The sequence below is a fragment of the Oreochromis niloticus genome, linkage group LG16, assembly GCF_001858045.2.
Source record: "Oreochromis niloticus isolate F11D_XX linkage group LG16, O_niloticus_UMD_NMBU, whole genome shotgun sequence".
Taxonomy (NCBI): Eukaryota; Metazoa; Chordata; class Actinopteri; order Cichliformes; family Cichlidae; genus Oreochromis; species Oreochromis niloticus.
Window position 1 is genome coordinate 23710635 of NC_031987.2, and position 14231 is coordinate 23724865.

General features: G+C 41.7%; 1 long non-coding RNA gene across 1 annotated transcript; it reads right to left on the reverse strand.

Moving 5' to 3' along the window:
* Window positions 1-1447: 1447 nt before the first annotated feature.
* On the reverse strand, window positions 1448-8645 carry LOC102080892 (uncharacterized). Its single transcript, XR_001224986.3, has 4 exons — window positions 8483-8645; window positions 3890-4025; window positions 3488-3532; window positions 1448-2716 (listed from the first exon to the last, which is right to left on the reverse strand). It is a non-coding gene; the product is annotated as an uncharacterized LOC102080892 (long non-coding RNA).
* Window positions 8646-14231: the final 5586 nt, after the last annotated feature.

A 14231-nucleotide genomic window follows, 5' to 3' on the forward strand; every position in this document is an offset into this window, starting at 1 on the left:
ATATCTCAGCCCTCTAATGACTCGGTTTGATGTCTCTCCATTTATCAGTGAGCCCGCTTCACATCACTGCGGCTGACGCACAAGTCGCGGTCTCTCCCTTGTTCCATGAACTGCGCCTTTTGTTGTTAATAGACCTAAATCCTCTTTAAGACGCAAATCTGCGCTCCCAGTCGTGTGCCTCGATATCATCCCACAATAAAGCGGGGTTTACAAAAGGCGCACGTGTCTGTAACGAAATAAAACACCAATGGGGTTTTATAAAACGGAATTAAAGGCGATATTGAACTTTTACGCACGACTCCTGCGCTTCGTCTGAGGGTTTTTTAAAATACACTTTTTATTTTTATTTCTTTATTTTGTCCTTTAAAGTATATTTATGTTGGATTTGAGATTTTATGTACATGCAAAAACTAAAAAAAAAGTGAGACATAATAAACCAGTCTTTAGAAATATAGTATTTTGCTACCAGAGATGATTTTTAAAAAGTATTGTTGAATGGTGTATTCACACCAAAACCTATGCAACATTCTCTCAGTGAGACAAAAAAAAAAAACCAAAACATTTTCCCAGAATAATAAAGGAAAACACATTGCCAGAGGGCCTATAGGCAGTGCCTGTTTAATATGAATGACGAGCACGGCGCCCAATTAAAATAAGACAACTTATAGCAGCGTGTACTCGTGTATCTGCTTAATGTTTTACCACGTTTTTATGCCACTTCATTGTTTCTGCTGAATAAACAATAACCGAAGCAAAGGCACATTTCTCAGCTCCACTTTCTCTAAATATTTATTGCACAGAAATGTTTCTGCATGTAATCTGACAGACATGAGCCATGTGTCGGCCAATCAGCAGCAGCCTGGAGGAATATCAGAAGAAATCCAGGAGGGATGCTCTTTACGCACCAACGCTGGTGTCGCTACAGTTTAGTGGCCAAAAAAAACCTCTTAAAGGGGCCTCAATCATAGCTACACTTGCCGTTCATTCCCCACGATTCAAACACCCCCTCCTTTCCTGCTTCACGGAGGAAAACACGTATTTTATTTTTTTAACTATCCAATAACTTAATTATTATCGGTTCAGGAATCGTTATTTTAGCCGAGACAAATAACAGCTACTAAGCTACTATGTGGCAGAGTATAAGATAAAACATTTTATTATTATCATTATCATCATCATTATTATTATTATTATTATTATTATTATTATTATTATTATCATTATGCAGTGATTTAATTATTTATTTTATTTAATTAATTTAAAATTTGTACTTTTTTGCATTTCTTTTTTCTAAAGCATACATGTATAAGAAAAACGTTTTATTTTATTTTATCTTATTAATGCCACTTTGTATATACATTTACATTTATATTTGATCATTAGCTATTTATCCCATAACATTAATATGATCACATTTTATTACTATTTTCATTTTAATGACATTTATATACACGTCAGTGTTGCTATTATAAAGTAACACTGTCTATAAATCTAATAATGTCCTGATCAGGGAGCTGAGGAATTCCTTCTCTACCTGCATGTGAAGGCTTTGGAACATTATCAAGACATCAGCAGACTTAAATGAGTCTGTGCTGGCTGGTGCAGAGCAGAGACAGAGAGACAGAGAGGAAGAGAAAGGGGGTGGAAGAGAGGGTGATAAAGTGGGGAAATACTGTAGCAATGCAAAGCAATGAGCAAAATAGGATTGTGTTGCCCCCATTGATCACAGTTCAAATTTACACATCTGGTCATCGTTTAAATATTAGAAGTGAACCGCTTTGGAGCTCTGTGAAGCATGTGTGAGGAGTCTAATCCCTCTGGGCTGTCAATACTCACATTTGACAGAGGAGGAGTAGGGAATACTGAGAGGGTCAGAGCAGTGTCTGCCTGGACACAAGTCTCACCTCCAGCAAAATGCCACAGCACTGCTTCAACCTGCTGCCTCTGCCAAACTAATCCCTCGTGTGTGAAGGGGGAGTAGAGCCTAAATGCAAATCTCATGTCCTGCAAGTTTGCCAAAAATGTTTTCACTCATGAGAAGAGTCATTTATGAAATATTTCAACTGCCTAAACTGAACAAAAGGACTTATATTATTTTGTTGCATACTTGTATATTTGTGCGATAAACGCTGTGTGTTAACATGCGTCCATCCTCTTTTCTTCGCACACCGCTCCAGTAAAGCCACGATATGTGACAGCTGTGACTGTCCCAAGACGATACAGTGACTTTTAAAATTTTTAACTTAAAAAGCAACTACCACACCTCTGACTTCTAATATAATTTCCATGAACATAAAGCCTTTTTTTGTAGAAATGCACTTAACCCCAAATATCATCATCTGGTTCTACAGGGACAGAGTAACAGCAAAAAAAGAAAAAAAAATTCAATAAGGTGGTTTACTTCAATCTGATTCAACAACGCAGAGCTGCTGTATAGATGCGATCCTGCACAGAAACAGAAAATCGGATTCTTCCCCGATACGAGAAATTTAAACGTGTCCTGTGAGGACAAAGAAGATTTGAACTCACAGTCGTGTTAATGACAGTGATTGTGTGTGTGTTTATTAGACTTCTCTGGCCTGTCTGCGAGTGCCGGGATCTCACGGTTGTTACATTGTCTGGTGCCTTCATTTAGGTCCTTTTGCAGTGCTGCAGCAGTCCACAGAGACTACAGGCTGTTCTGTGTTCAAAAGCCTTGTCTGCCATCTAAATGAGGCTTTCGGGGCAAAAAAAAAATAAAAAATAGAAAAACAAAAAAAATATTCAACATGAAAATACCACAATGTGCTAAAGATTAGCTCATACTCAAGTGGGATGTTTTGGGAATATGTTGGTTCTCCTTTTCGGATTGTTATTTTTCCTTGTGTATTCTCTAACAGCTATCTACCCACAGGGCACTGAGGCCTCTAGTTTAGTGGGGAAGGGAAAAAAAAGGCATGAAATTGATATTATACCCTTAAATACAGCACAGATTTGCAGGGAAAACACAGTAATCCACTGACAATGCTTGAAAATCAAACACATATTTCTTGCTCGCTTACAAGCTTGTTTACTCTTGAATCTACTCTTTAATTACTGCCAGCTTCTTAAAACTGACTTCTTTCTTTATAGGTATGAAAAGACCATTTTTCCTCTATGCAGTACCTATAGAGATGCGGTTATCCTTATGGTCAAAGGCTCTGGGGAAATGCAACAATTTATACAAATCAATAGCGTTCAAATAATTCATGACTGATCACATGGTGTTTTAGCTCCTTATTTGCAGTAGAAAACCATGTTTTGTTTTGCTCCCAGAGGGCAACATGAAAGACCCGGGGAGAGGCGGGGAGAATTGGGAATGGAACTGGAAAGAGTGCATGAGGATAATAGGAGGACATTGATCATTTGGTGCACAAGAACACAACTGAACCTGTGAGTCAAGGCTAACAAGATGTATCATTTATACATTATTTAGACATGTCTGGGCTTTCCGTGTGCATTTTCTTACATCAGGTTTGCATCAGCGTCTTTGGAGGGGACACAGCACGGTGACCTGAGACGATAAGAAGAAAATGTTGTAATTTTTATTGTTCGTTCAGTAGAAAAGAAGAAGAAAAAGAAAGAAAATATGTAACAACTACCAATGCAGCAGTCAGTTCTTTCAGTGCTGTCCATTTGAAATTACTATTGTGTGTGGTGGGAGCAAATAAATCCCAATTTGGGCAGTGTTAGTCAGTCACAGCTTGTAATAAAAATTAATTTTGTAAATGTGGAGATGGATCAAGTTCCCTCTTGGCAGGGGGACCATCCCACAGACATGTTAACAACGTCTTCAGAGACCAATGAGGCCCATTTACAATAAGTGTCTGTTTTAAGTCGCTTGCTTTGTGTGTGTATGTGCGTGTCTCACCACAGCAGGCTATAAGAGGTCCCTCTGGTGTCAGCCGGAGAGCAGCCATTTGAGGCAGACTGGCTTTAATGGAGTGATGCTACACTTTCTCAATCACACAATTAAAGCCTGGTCTGCAGAGAGAGAGAGTTCTTTTCTGCTTGTAGTGCAGGGAGCAAAAGAGAAGGAGAAAGAGGGATAGCATCTTTTACACGGGGTGATTTATGTTGTGGTGCTGAGGAAAGAAGAGTCCTTGATAGATGACTTCATTAGAATTAATTAACAGAGCCAAAGACCTGACACAGACAGAGGAGACGGCGGAGAGACAGAAGGGTCGCTGGTGGATTTGAGGGGAGATTTAGAGATAAGAAAACAAGGTGAGGAAAACACAGAGAAGAGGTCTACCCGGGAAAGCCGAGAGGTAGAGCAGGGGGAGAAGGCACGAATGAAGAACAGATGCCAGAGATTAGGATGTGACACATGAAGAGGAAGCAGCCTGTTTTTCTCTCTAAAGGGTAGCATGTGATCAAGCACGAGTGCCCTCTGCTTATAAGGACTGTAAGCAGAGGTTGTTCAGTTTCACGTACATATACTCTTAGCTTCCTTTCTGACAGGCGCATACATGTACACATAAAGAGATAAATCCCCGGTTAATCGCCTACAGTTGAACACTAAAACTAGCTGCACAATGCCAAATGGCCCGTTTAGAAGAAGGGCACAAGCGTGTTCAGTGTTAGACTGATCCGGCATGTGCCGCAGGCTGTATGTTGGCTGAAGGCAGGCTTTGATGGGCCAAATCACTGCCTCGCTTCTATCAGACGTGTCCATCATCCTCATCCTTTTAAATCCATCATCTCCGCTCCAAAGAGACAGAGGCCAGAACTCGCAGCGACTACAATCAAACCGGAATCTGCTTTTTTGTACATCTCAAATATTGTTTGACATCTTTAGATGACATATAGACAGTTGCAGCAGCTAAGACTGGCATGTAGTATTTTTGACTTATCCCGGCGAGCCTCAGCGTTGACATTTTGGGCATCTGCTGGACACACAGACAAGTGGTGCCGCTGATGACGAAAAAGGAATTTTTAGCCCTGGAAGGTAAGCTGTCTAAACTAAATGCAGTCAGGTGCAGGTGGACAAGGAGGAATGAGACAGACAGCAATAAAAAAAAGCGCAATTTCCTTTTAGCAGAAGCGGGCAAAATGTCATATGCATGGTACTGTGAGGATCACGGGCACAGCGCAACTTTGCAAACCGTTGATAAGGTCACAACATGATGCACTCCGACTCAGGGAAATCTAAGACGGCAGAGCAGGAGTAATTGGCTAATCTGTGAAAACATTGGTATGCAGCTCCATTTTAGATTTTATTTTCAATATTGTTCCATATGTTAGTAAAGTGGTTTATATCCTCTCCAGACAGTCATTATAAGCTGCCAGTTGAAAGCTCGGTGAGCTGCTGTAGGCAGGGAGCACCTGTCACTACTCATCCATCCATCTTCATCTGGTTTAACTCGGGGCTGATGGAAGGAAGAAGACCCCTCAGAAGACCACGGCAGCCTCACCAGTTGAGAGCAATAATTAATCTAATTCCCCCCTCATTTCATTTGGAATACCTGTAATCTGCAGGTGCAAGCGGCGCAGATGTGATACGCTAAAAAGTGTCAAGTAAAATCTAAAATGTGACAAACTTGTAGCGCATTTCCTGATCGTTTTCCTTTTAATTACATCCCCTCTCTGATTTCTCGCTCCCTACCTCAGATCCTCTCATCTATCTATCCAATCTCAGATGGATTCAGACACCAAACACTTGGTCACATGATATGACTGGGTAATCAGTAGGTATTAGTGCGTGTTAACAACCCCTGAGCTGAAAGACAATTCCCCTCTCCATATTAAAGAGATAACACAGCAGAGGAGCAAAAAGCAAATGGCCCTAAGCCTCCAGCTATGCTCCCCTCTAAAGTTGTTTTCCTGGAAAATTAGGCAATTGACTAATGGCGTAAATGCTGTTAATTACCAGCACCAGTACCCCAAACAGTCGTCTCTGCCTGTAACTAATAAGAAATCAATTAGCTAATGAATTGGTCATTAAGTGAAAAGCTAATCTTGGCCGAGGTATTTTTTAATGATTATTTTTTGCCTATGATCCTGGCTAATTGCCGTTGTCATACGGCGCTCTCAGCTTTCAGCATGCCTAATGAAGCTTCATTAGATCATAACTGGCACTCTTGGAAGATTCGCGGGCAAACCTGCTTCCCAATTATTTTTAATTGCCAGACATTCTGCACAAACAAGTGCTGCTGCACCTTGCGGAACAGGAGAGCTCAGGCTGGCTGTGCTGCATTTCCTTCATGACTTCATTTGAAGCGATTAGAGCGTGGGGCAGGGTCGTCACAGAGCTGCCGTCGTCTGTGGTGGATTTAAAGAGCCCATCAGCTCAAACTGCTGGGCTCATCATTGTGCTTCCTTCCTCACTTTGATTTGGACTGTGGAGAAAAGCTGCTGCTTCCAATGTGGCTGGACCGGCTCCGTGTCGCCCATGTGCACGTAAGACGCGCACAAACACACAGACAGACAAAGAGATGTTCATGCATTTAACTGGCACATCTCGACAGTTACAAAAAACACAGAGAGTAACACAAATATGCACACAGCCTGCACCATCGTACCTGTACATGTGTCAGCTGACAGAAACAAAGGAGAGAGAGCATCCCTCCTGGGCATGAATAATTAAGAAAAGACAAAAGAGCCTTGTTTTTTTTCCTCCTGTATCTCTTTCTTTTGTGTGTCTAGTAAACCCCAGTGTAGTGTACTGCGAGTTCCCCACTAATAAGATGGAGGATCATTCTCTCCATGGTGCTCACACAACACATGTTTCCAATCTGACCCTGTACAAGTATCTCTCTCTAACGTGAAGAGGCTTGTGGCAAAAACAGAGCTGCTCAAACTCTGTCAATCCCGCTGATGCATTTCGACAGTTTATCCTGAAATTTGCCTTTCCCTCCAACATCAGGTCTTTCCCCCTACCAGCGCTCTAGAAAGCAAACACAAACAATGCCACTTCAATGGCACAGGCCTGAAACACCGGTTTGTTTTGTAAGGACTAGCAAAGAAACAAGAGCCGTATCCAAAATCAATCGCCTTGCTCTCATAACAATGTTTGCGAAGCACGGGCCGAGTTTAGTTAGGCAGGGAGCTACACGGTCTTATAACCACCTGTGCTTATGAATATTTTGTAGACTCTGTATTAATACAGCTGTCAGGCAAAGGCATATTCATCCAATCACAATAAAAGTTATTTGCCAAAACACTGTGCCTTTGAGACAGCAGCCAATCTTCAAGGGGCTCGATTTTCTTGCCAAGGCCCTGCATTGCGCCGATGCCAAACACCAGGTGCGTTCATGTACATGTGCGTCTGTCTGTATGCGCGCCTGCACGTGTGCGACACACTGAGGAGAGGGCTGGGCCTACTTCACTGGAACGCCGAAGTTTGATGGTGGATGAATGGTGCTCCAGATGTCTATCAATATTTAGCAGTAAACATCCCAGGCAGGCGGGGAGACGTGGCAGCTGAGAGCATGAGGTGGTGCAGCTATGAACTGTTGACTTTCACTTTAACTGGGTAAACTGGAAGGTAAAGCCTCCTTGAAGCTGACAGTGCCAACCACAGCTGTGGTAGATTTGCTGGCAGAAGGGAGTTTTGGGGGGGATTTTCCCAAAAAAATTCAACTGAAAGTTACCTGATACTGGTATGAAGAATAAGTTTAGGTCATCTAAAAATTTCACCTCTATTTTTAACCACACACACATGCAAAAAGCCTTGTTTCCCAACATGCTTAAGTTCCTGTTTAGACTGTTCAAGACTGGAGAAACAAATGGATGATTACGCCCTCTTGTGATACTGTGATTCTGGGCACAAGCATGACCACGTTCAAACAATACTTTCTGCTTTGCACAATGGCCTCATTTATATGCTGAGAGGTTATGATCCCTCATTTACGCTAAAATATGTATTTTTCTTCTTATTTAAACCACAGCTGAGCTAACGGTGGTGCATATGCTGAGTGCCAGGCTAGCGCTAGCATGGTTTGCTAGCTAGGTGATACATACGTATGATAGCATTGCACAGGTACCTGCTAATTAGTGCGGGGTAACAAAAAATAAATAAACTGAAGCACAGACTTCTCAGACCGTCTGTTAAGCAAATAAATGTGTAGCAACTTTCACCAAGGTACCAACACCACAAACACAGTGTAGTGGTCCAGCTCAGTGACTCAGACCTGCCAAGGTGGCACCTAGCTCTCACTGCACTACAGCAGCCTGTGTCCACGTCTCATGGACCTATCAGTCAATGCAGCCACATGGCTAACTTCCACTCCTAAAACAGTTTAAAAAGGCAACATTCCCAATTGTTAAGTAGGGGGAAACCAGCTGTAAGGAGCAAAACAGTTTTATTTTTAATGCCAGCCCACATTAAGATTTTTTTCTACAATAAAAATTTGGGAGTCTTGGGATCTGATTAGCTTCTTCTGGACATACTGTATATAAAAGATGGGCATAACTTCGGTGTCTGAAAAGAGAAAGCAGTGCAGAAGTGTCAAAACTCTACCTTTCATGGCCAGCAGGGGATGAATCACGAAAACCAATGTGAAAGTGCCATAAACCTTCATATGAAGGCCACCAGATGGTGATAGCTGTGGTTGCGAAAAAGACTTCCAGCCCTATGAAGAGAGCTATGGAAGAATGGCTTTTTGACCTAACATCTGCAAACACTTTCCTGTTGAGTTTATGGTTTTATAAATCTTGTTTATACCATGTTTTACAATGGTGGAATATCTGTGGTATGAAACCATATGCTCATTGGCTAATGAGCTGTCAATCACAAATAATTAACCAATGAGTATGTGGTTTTACAGTCAGACCCACCTCTCCTCTTCAGATCCATTTCTTTTGTAACCAAGATGGCAACAGTGGAAAAACTCCTCTCGAGCCTTTAAAATGGGTAGTCAGAAACCAGTGGGTGACATCTCAGTATCTACGGCAATCTATTAAACTGTCTATGAGCTCCATAGAAGTCTACAGAAAAGCAATCCTCAGTTGAGGACTGCTTTCCTGAGCAGTCCTCAGGGTTCTGTCTCCAGCTCAAAGTCATGGGAAACAAAATTTGAAGCTCAGTTTGTAATTTACAATCCTGAATAGAGTCAGAAATGAAGATAAACCACACCGACTATTGACTAGAGATAAGCAAACCATTTGCCAATGAATGTCTCTCAATCAGAAAAGTGACAATGAGAACATTGAAGCTTTTCAAGTGGACTTTGCAAAGCAATCACAACATTGTGACATCATGATGGCTTTTTCCACCTTTCATATACAGTCTGTGCCAGCCTCGAGTGGTCATTAGGGGAGCGTCAGTTATTTGCACTTTAGCACTGGCTTTATTTTTAGCCCGTGAAGTTCCCACTTGGCGTGAATGGTACAAAATTAAATACGATGGCACCTTGGCAACCCAAACGATCGCAGTCTGACAAACCACATCAACATTTCTCAGTAGCAGGATAGACTTCACGCATATATACATACATGGATAATGATTTTAACCAGATTTTACTCTATTTCAGATGGCAACTTTTTTTGTTTTTAAATATACATGAGCACATGTTAAACGACTAAACAGCATCTTTTCTTGCCTCTCTCTTAAACTGTACACACTCGAGCACACACACACACTCAAATCACATTACAAGACATCTAATTGAGGTTTATGATGCAGTGGAGAGCATATGCTCATTCAGCCAATTGAATCATTAGAAAAGCACACAGTAGGCCGAAGACCTGCCAGAACTGCAGCTGAGGAAAATATGTGAGGGCCTGGATTTCCTGTCCAAGACCGTTACTGAGATGAAACATGCAAACATGGTGACACGGGCTAAAACACATATTTCACATGCAGTATGACATTCTTCCATTATGCAAATCCAACATTAGGTTGTGTGCTTGTAGCAAGCTCTGTGCCTTGATGTCTCCCCTCACCTCGCTCCCTCTATTTCTGAGAGCCAGTTGAGCTTTGACATCCACACACGTCCACACATTCTGTCTGACATCGGGCCCTGTGGTGAGATGCTCCTTGACCGGCCTTGATCCACAGAGGAGAGAGTAAGTGGAGGGGAAGTAAGATAGACAGGAGCAAAGACAGCTCGTCAGAGTTAAAGGCAAACAGACATTAGGCTTTCCAGAGCTGCAGTTGCTCTCTGACTCTCCTCCGCTGCACACTTTATAAAATTTACATGACGCATCAGAAAGGCCACAAGAGCCTCTTTGATTGTGGAACTATGTCTGAAAAATACATCAGTCGCCATCTTTTCTGGCGGAGAGGCTGGGAGACAGAATGAAAATACACTTGGCGAACCCTTTCACGTTCTCGTTCGCAAACAACATGGCACACACAAAGGGGGAAAAGCCAGAGAAAGTCATAGACGCAGCACACAGAGATACATTTAGTCACATGCCGCTTCACCCCGTGCATCTGTGAAACAGTGGGATGTAGCTTCTCAGTGTCATCTCTAATTCCTGTGATCTAAATGTATAAGAATTGATGGTGCCTTCCACCAAATGCTGTTATGGGGGACCTGGTTTGTTTATTTAATGAAGCCAGTGTCACAGCGGATCTGCGTCCTTGCCTTTGGAAGCGGTGGCAGGTGTTGGTGGCAGATTTCCCTCAAACAGGGCCACTGAATTAACAAATCAAATTAACATAACACTGGCGTCAGATCTGGAGGCCTGTTTCTCTGGCACGGCTGTCCCTGTAGTTTGCCTGTATGGACGCTCCCCTCTTGTGTCCAGATGTCCCCACAGTGCCAGCTTCCTCTGCCCAGAAACCACTGAACCGGGCCCGGAGTGAAAATAAAACACGGGCAAGGACGGAGCGTTTTCCTCGCTACTTCGGCAAAAGTTTTCTGTGTAGTCTAATTTCATCGCAGCGAAACATCGCGCTAATAAACGCCTCACTCGTTGAGGTTTAACAGAAGCCTCGTGTGAACGTGTGCGTGTGTTTGTGAAAAACTAATGACACGTTGTACTCGTGTTGGTGATAATGACCTCACCGCTGGAAGCTGGGCTGAATGGAGAGGTTCATAAAAGCTTTGCTTACACTGTCTAAGCAGAACTGAAATGGGACAATTCTGGATGAAGTTGAGCAAAACAGGCAAAATCGCGATGAATTCACAGTAAGTTGGGAATTGGACAGATTATACTGGAATGTATGAAGACCGGTCTGTAGTAACTGAAGCACATTAGGCAATATGCTCAAATAAATCCCAGTTTATACCCTGTCACAATGTGAAATGGCCTACCCAGTGTATCCGATACACATAGGCACTCATATCAAAAAGAAATATAGAAAATAATATTTTTTCTCCTCTCTAATAGCTATTGTTTGTTTCATCTGTTTTATTGGGCCATTTTCCATTTTACCTTTGATTCATTCAGTTGTTAAAAATAGTATTAAAATGACAAAAGCAAAAGGAGTGAAAGTCTTCCACATACAAGATAAATATGAACATTTACTGTAAGCTTTTTGTTCTTTATCTTTTCCAGTCATTCAGGCAGGAAGTGAAGGGGCAAAGTTTTTATCGTAGATCAGAAAAACGTGTCCCTAGCCTTCACCATAGCTGCAATGCTCAGACACAGTGGATGATGGGAGCTGGTAAAACATTAGCAGTGAACGCTTGTATGAACGGACGACAATTGTATGTTTATACAAATAGAAAATGTTGACACAGCACTTTTGCAGATTATTTATAAGGTTGCCTGGACTGAATGGGCTAAAAACTGAAACTAGACTGTTAATCAGACTGTGTTGTTCAGTCTGTTTTTATTTCTATAGAACAATAGCCACACTATATTAAATATTTTCCTGTCTCATACTCCTGCTCTCAGTGTGCGTGTATTTTATATTTTTTTGTATGTGCCTGATGCTTCAGAGAGCCTGACAATAAGCAATTTATTTGCTTATTTATGCATTTTATTTTGAAAATGTTCTTATTACTTATTCCTATAAAGTCTTCCAGGTGAGTGTCTTCTAATAGAGTGCATATTGAATCAAGCCTGTCAGACATCAATGCATTACACTGAAGAGGATGGGAATTACTGTAAAATGAAGGGCATGGACTTATAAAACACTAAATACTAAGCAGGCACTAAATAGTTTGCTCAGTAATAAAGAGAAAATTCAGATCCTAACTAGTCACAACAGCTTTCATCCTTAGTCACTGATAATTAGTGCCGGGTCACTGCTATCAGCCAGACTCCACAAAAAGGATCTGGACATTTACATACTTAACATTCAGTAAAGAAATGCACGGTGTAATAAATATGCCATGCATACAGGTCAAAGTCTGGCATTTTAAAGTCTACTTTAAATAAGCATTATGGTAGTCAGACTTTGAGGCTGAACTTCAAGGTCAACATCACCTACAAGCTGTGGTTCTCAAACCGTGGGGCGGATTCCTTGGCTGGGCCACAGATCCAGTGCGGGAGGGGCGTGAATGACTGAGAGAAAAGTATGGTGTGAAGCTAAGTCATTCCAGAAAATGTTTGCGCCTTTAAATTTGACTGATGTTGCAACAATTTCACCAAACAGTTGTTTAGAAATCCACAAGATAAAGAGCATTTATGGTTAGTGTGTTTCACCACACTTGTGCTGCTGCTTTGCTCTCTGATAAAAGCAGCAACTATGAACCAAAACAGAGTCCTGAAAGCTGCTAGAAATGCCACTCTGTGTGATGGTTCTCTGTGGGTTTGTTACAATAAGCATCCCTGTTACATTACACAGTCCAACCACTGTTCACATGAAAATGTTAATTAGCACAGGTTTAAATAAAATTACATCAGTAATAGCATTATTTAAATCAGTATTTATCAAAATAACTCCCTCTGAACAGTCAGAGTGCTTAATTATGGATTCATTAGCCATTACAGGTTTTGCTGAAAGTATTTATGTAGTTTTAGGTTGTTACATCTAGAGCAATGCATCACATTTTATGAGCCAATCATATTTAATCAAACTTTTTTTTGTTTGTATAACCCTAATTTGTTTTCCCGAGCTGAGCTAAACTGAATAGGACTGTTAAGTTGAGTGAATGCGGATGCTGCTGTTTGCAGACGTAATGCGGCTTTATGGAAAAGTAGAAGCTTCTAAACTGACTGTAAACTGGCTGTCACAGTCATTTATGGCCTCCCTATCCATCGACTTGATGTTGTGGATGTGCTGGCAGCACAAACAGAGACAGCCCAGAGACTGTCTCCTAGTGTTAAAAACAGTTAGCAGCATTTAGCTGTATTAAACAGAATATTAATGGATTTGGAATGAGACTACCGAGCGCCATTTAAACCTCAAAGTGAGTTGATATGCACATATAAATTCAATTACCTCCATTTACCTTGGCTTTTATTCACTTGCTGACAGTGGTAAACAAAAAGCAAAGAGTTGAAAATGAATGACTCTTTCCCCATGCAGGCTTTACACAACGTTGTTTCTTACCGTAAAAACTGATTGTGACGTTACATTTTCTAATCACCTAATCTCGCAGAAGGCTGCCTCTGCCGACAACACTTCAATGGCTCTACCTGTCCCGAGGAGAACATTTAGAGTGAAGGCACATGTCCAAATGACTCAGTGTTACGCATGCCATCGTGAAATGAAGCCGGACACCGCCGCTCGAGTCAGCGGTGCTATAAATGACATGAGTTGTGATAGAATGCAGGAGGATGAGATTGTTTATTCATAATTACTGGTTTCAATCTCTTATATAGCATGCACGGATAAATGAGTGCTTCGGGAGTAATGCTAATGGATGTGTACAGTGACAGTGGATGGGCTCAGTCAATCATAAACACCTCTCATCTCATAATCACAAGCCAGCAGCAGGCCAGGGATTCCTGTAAGACACCACAGCATTGACAAATATAATAATCAACAACCGCTGAGAATCTGCAACAGAGACAAGCGCACACGTGCGAGCTCAGGCGCTCAGATCCACAAGCGTGACAGAAGATTCAGACTCTGCAGCTGTGCCCGCATCGTATTTTAGAACTAAGCAAACGCGAGCGACTGCCTGCATTTAATGAGAAAAGAAAGCCCAAATCAGGCGCAAAATGAAAGTTTGCTTACACCTTTAACAAAGTAATACCAAAGCTGTCAGAATATTCTCTAAATCCCTGCAGTTGGGAGTTTGGGGGGAAAACATAGCAGCAGCCACTGAGCCTCCCTCAGCTCTGTCCATTTCCATAAACGCTGCTGGCTGTCTCACCTACACCAGAAACACTGCTGGGCCAAATGCCCTGGCATATCATTTCCT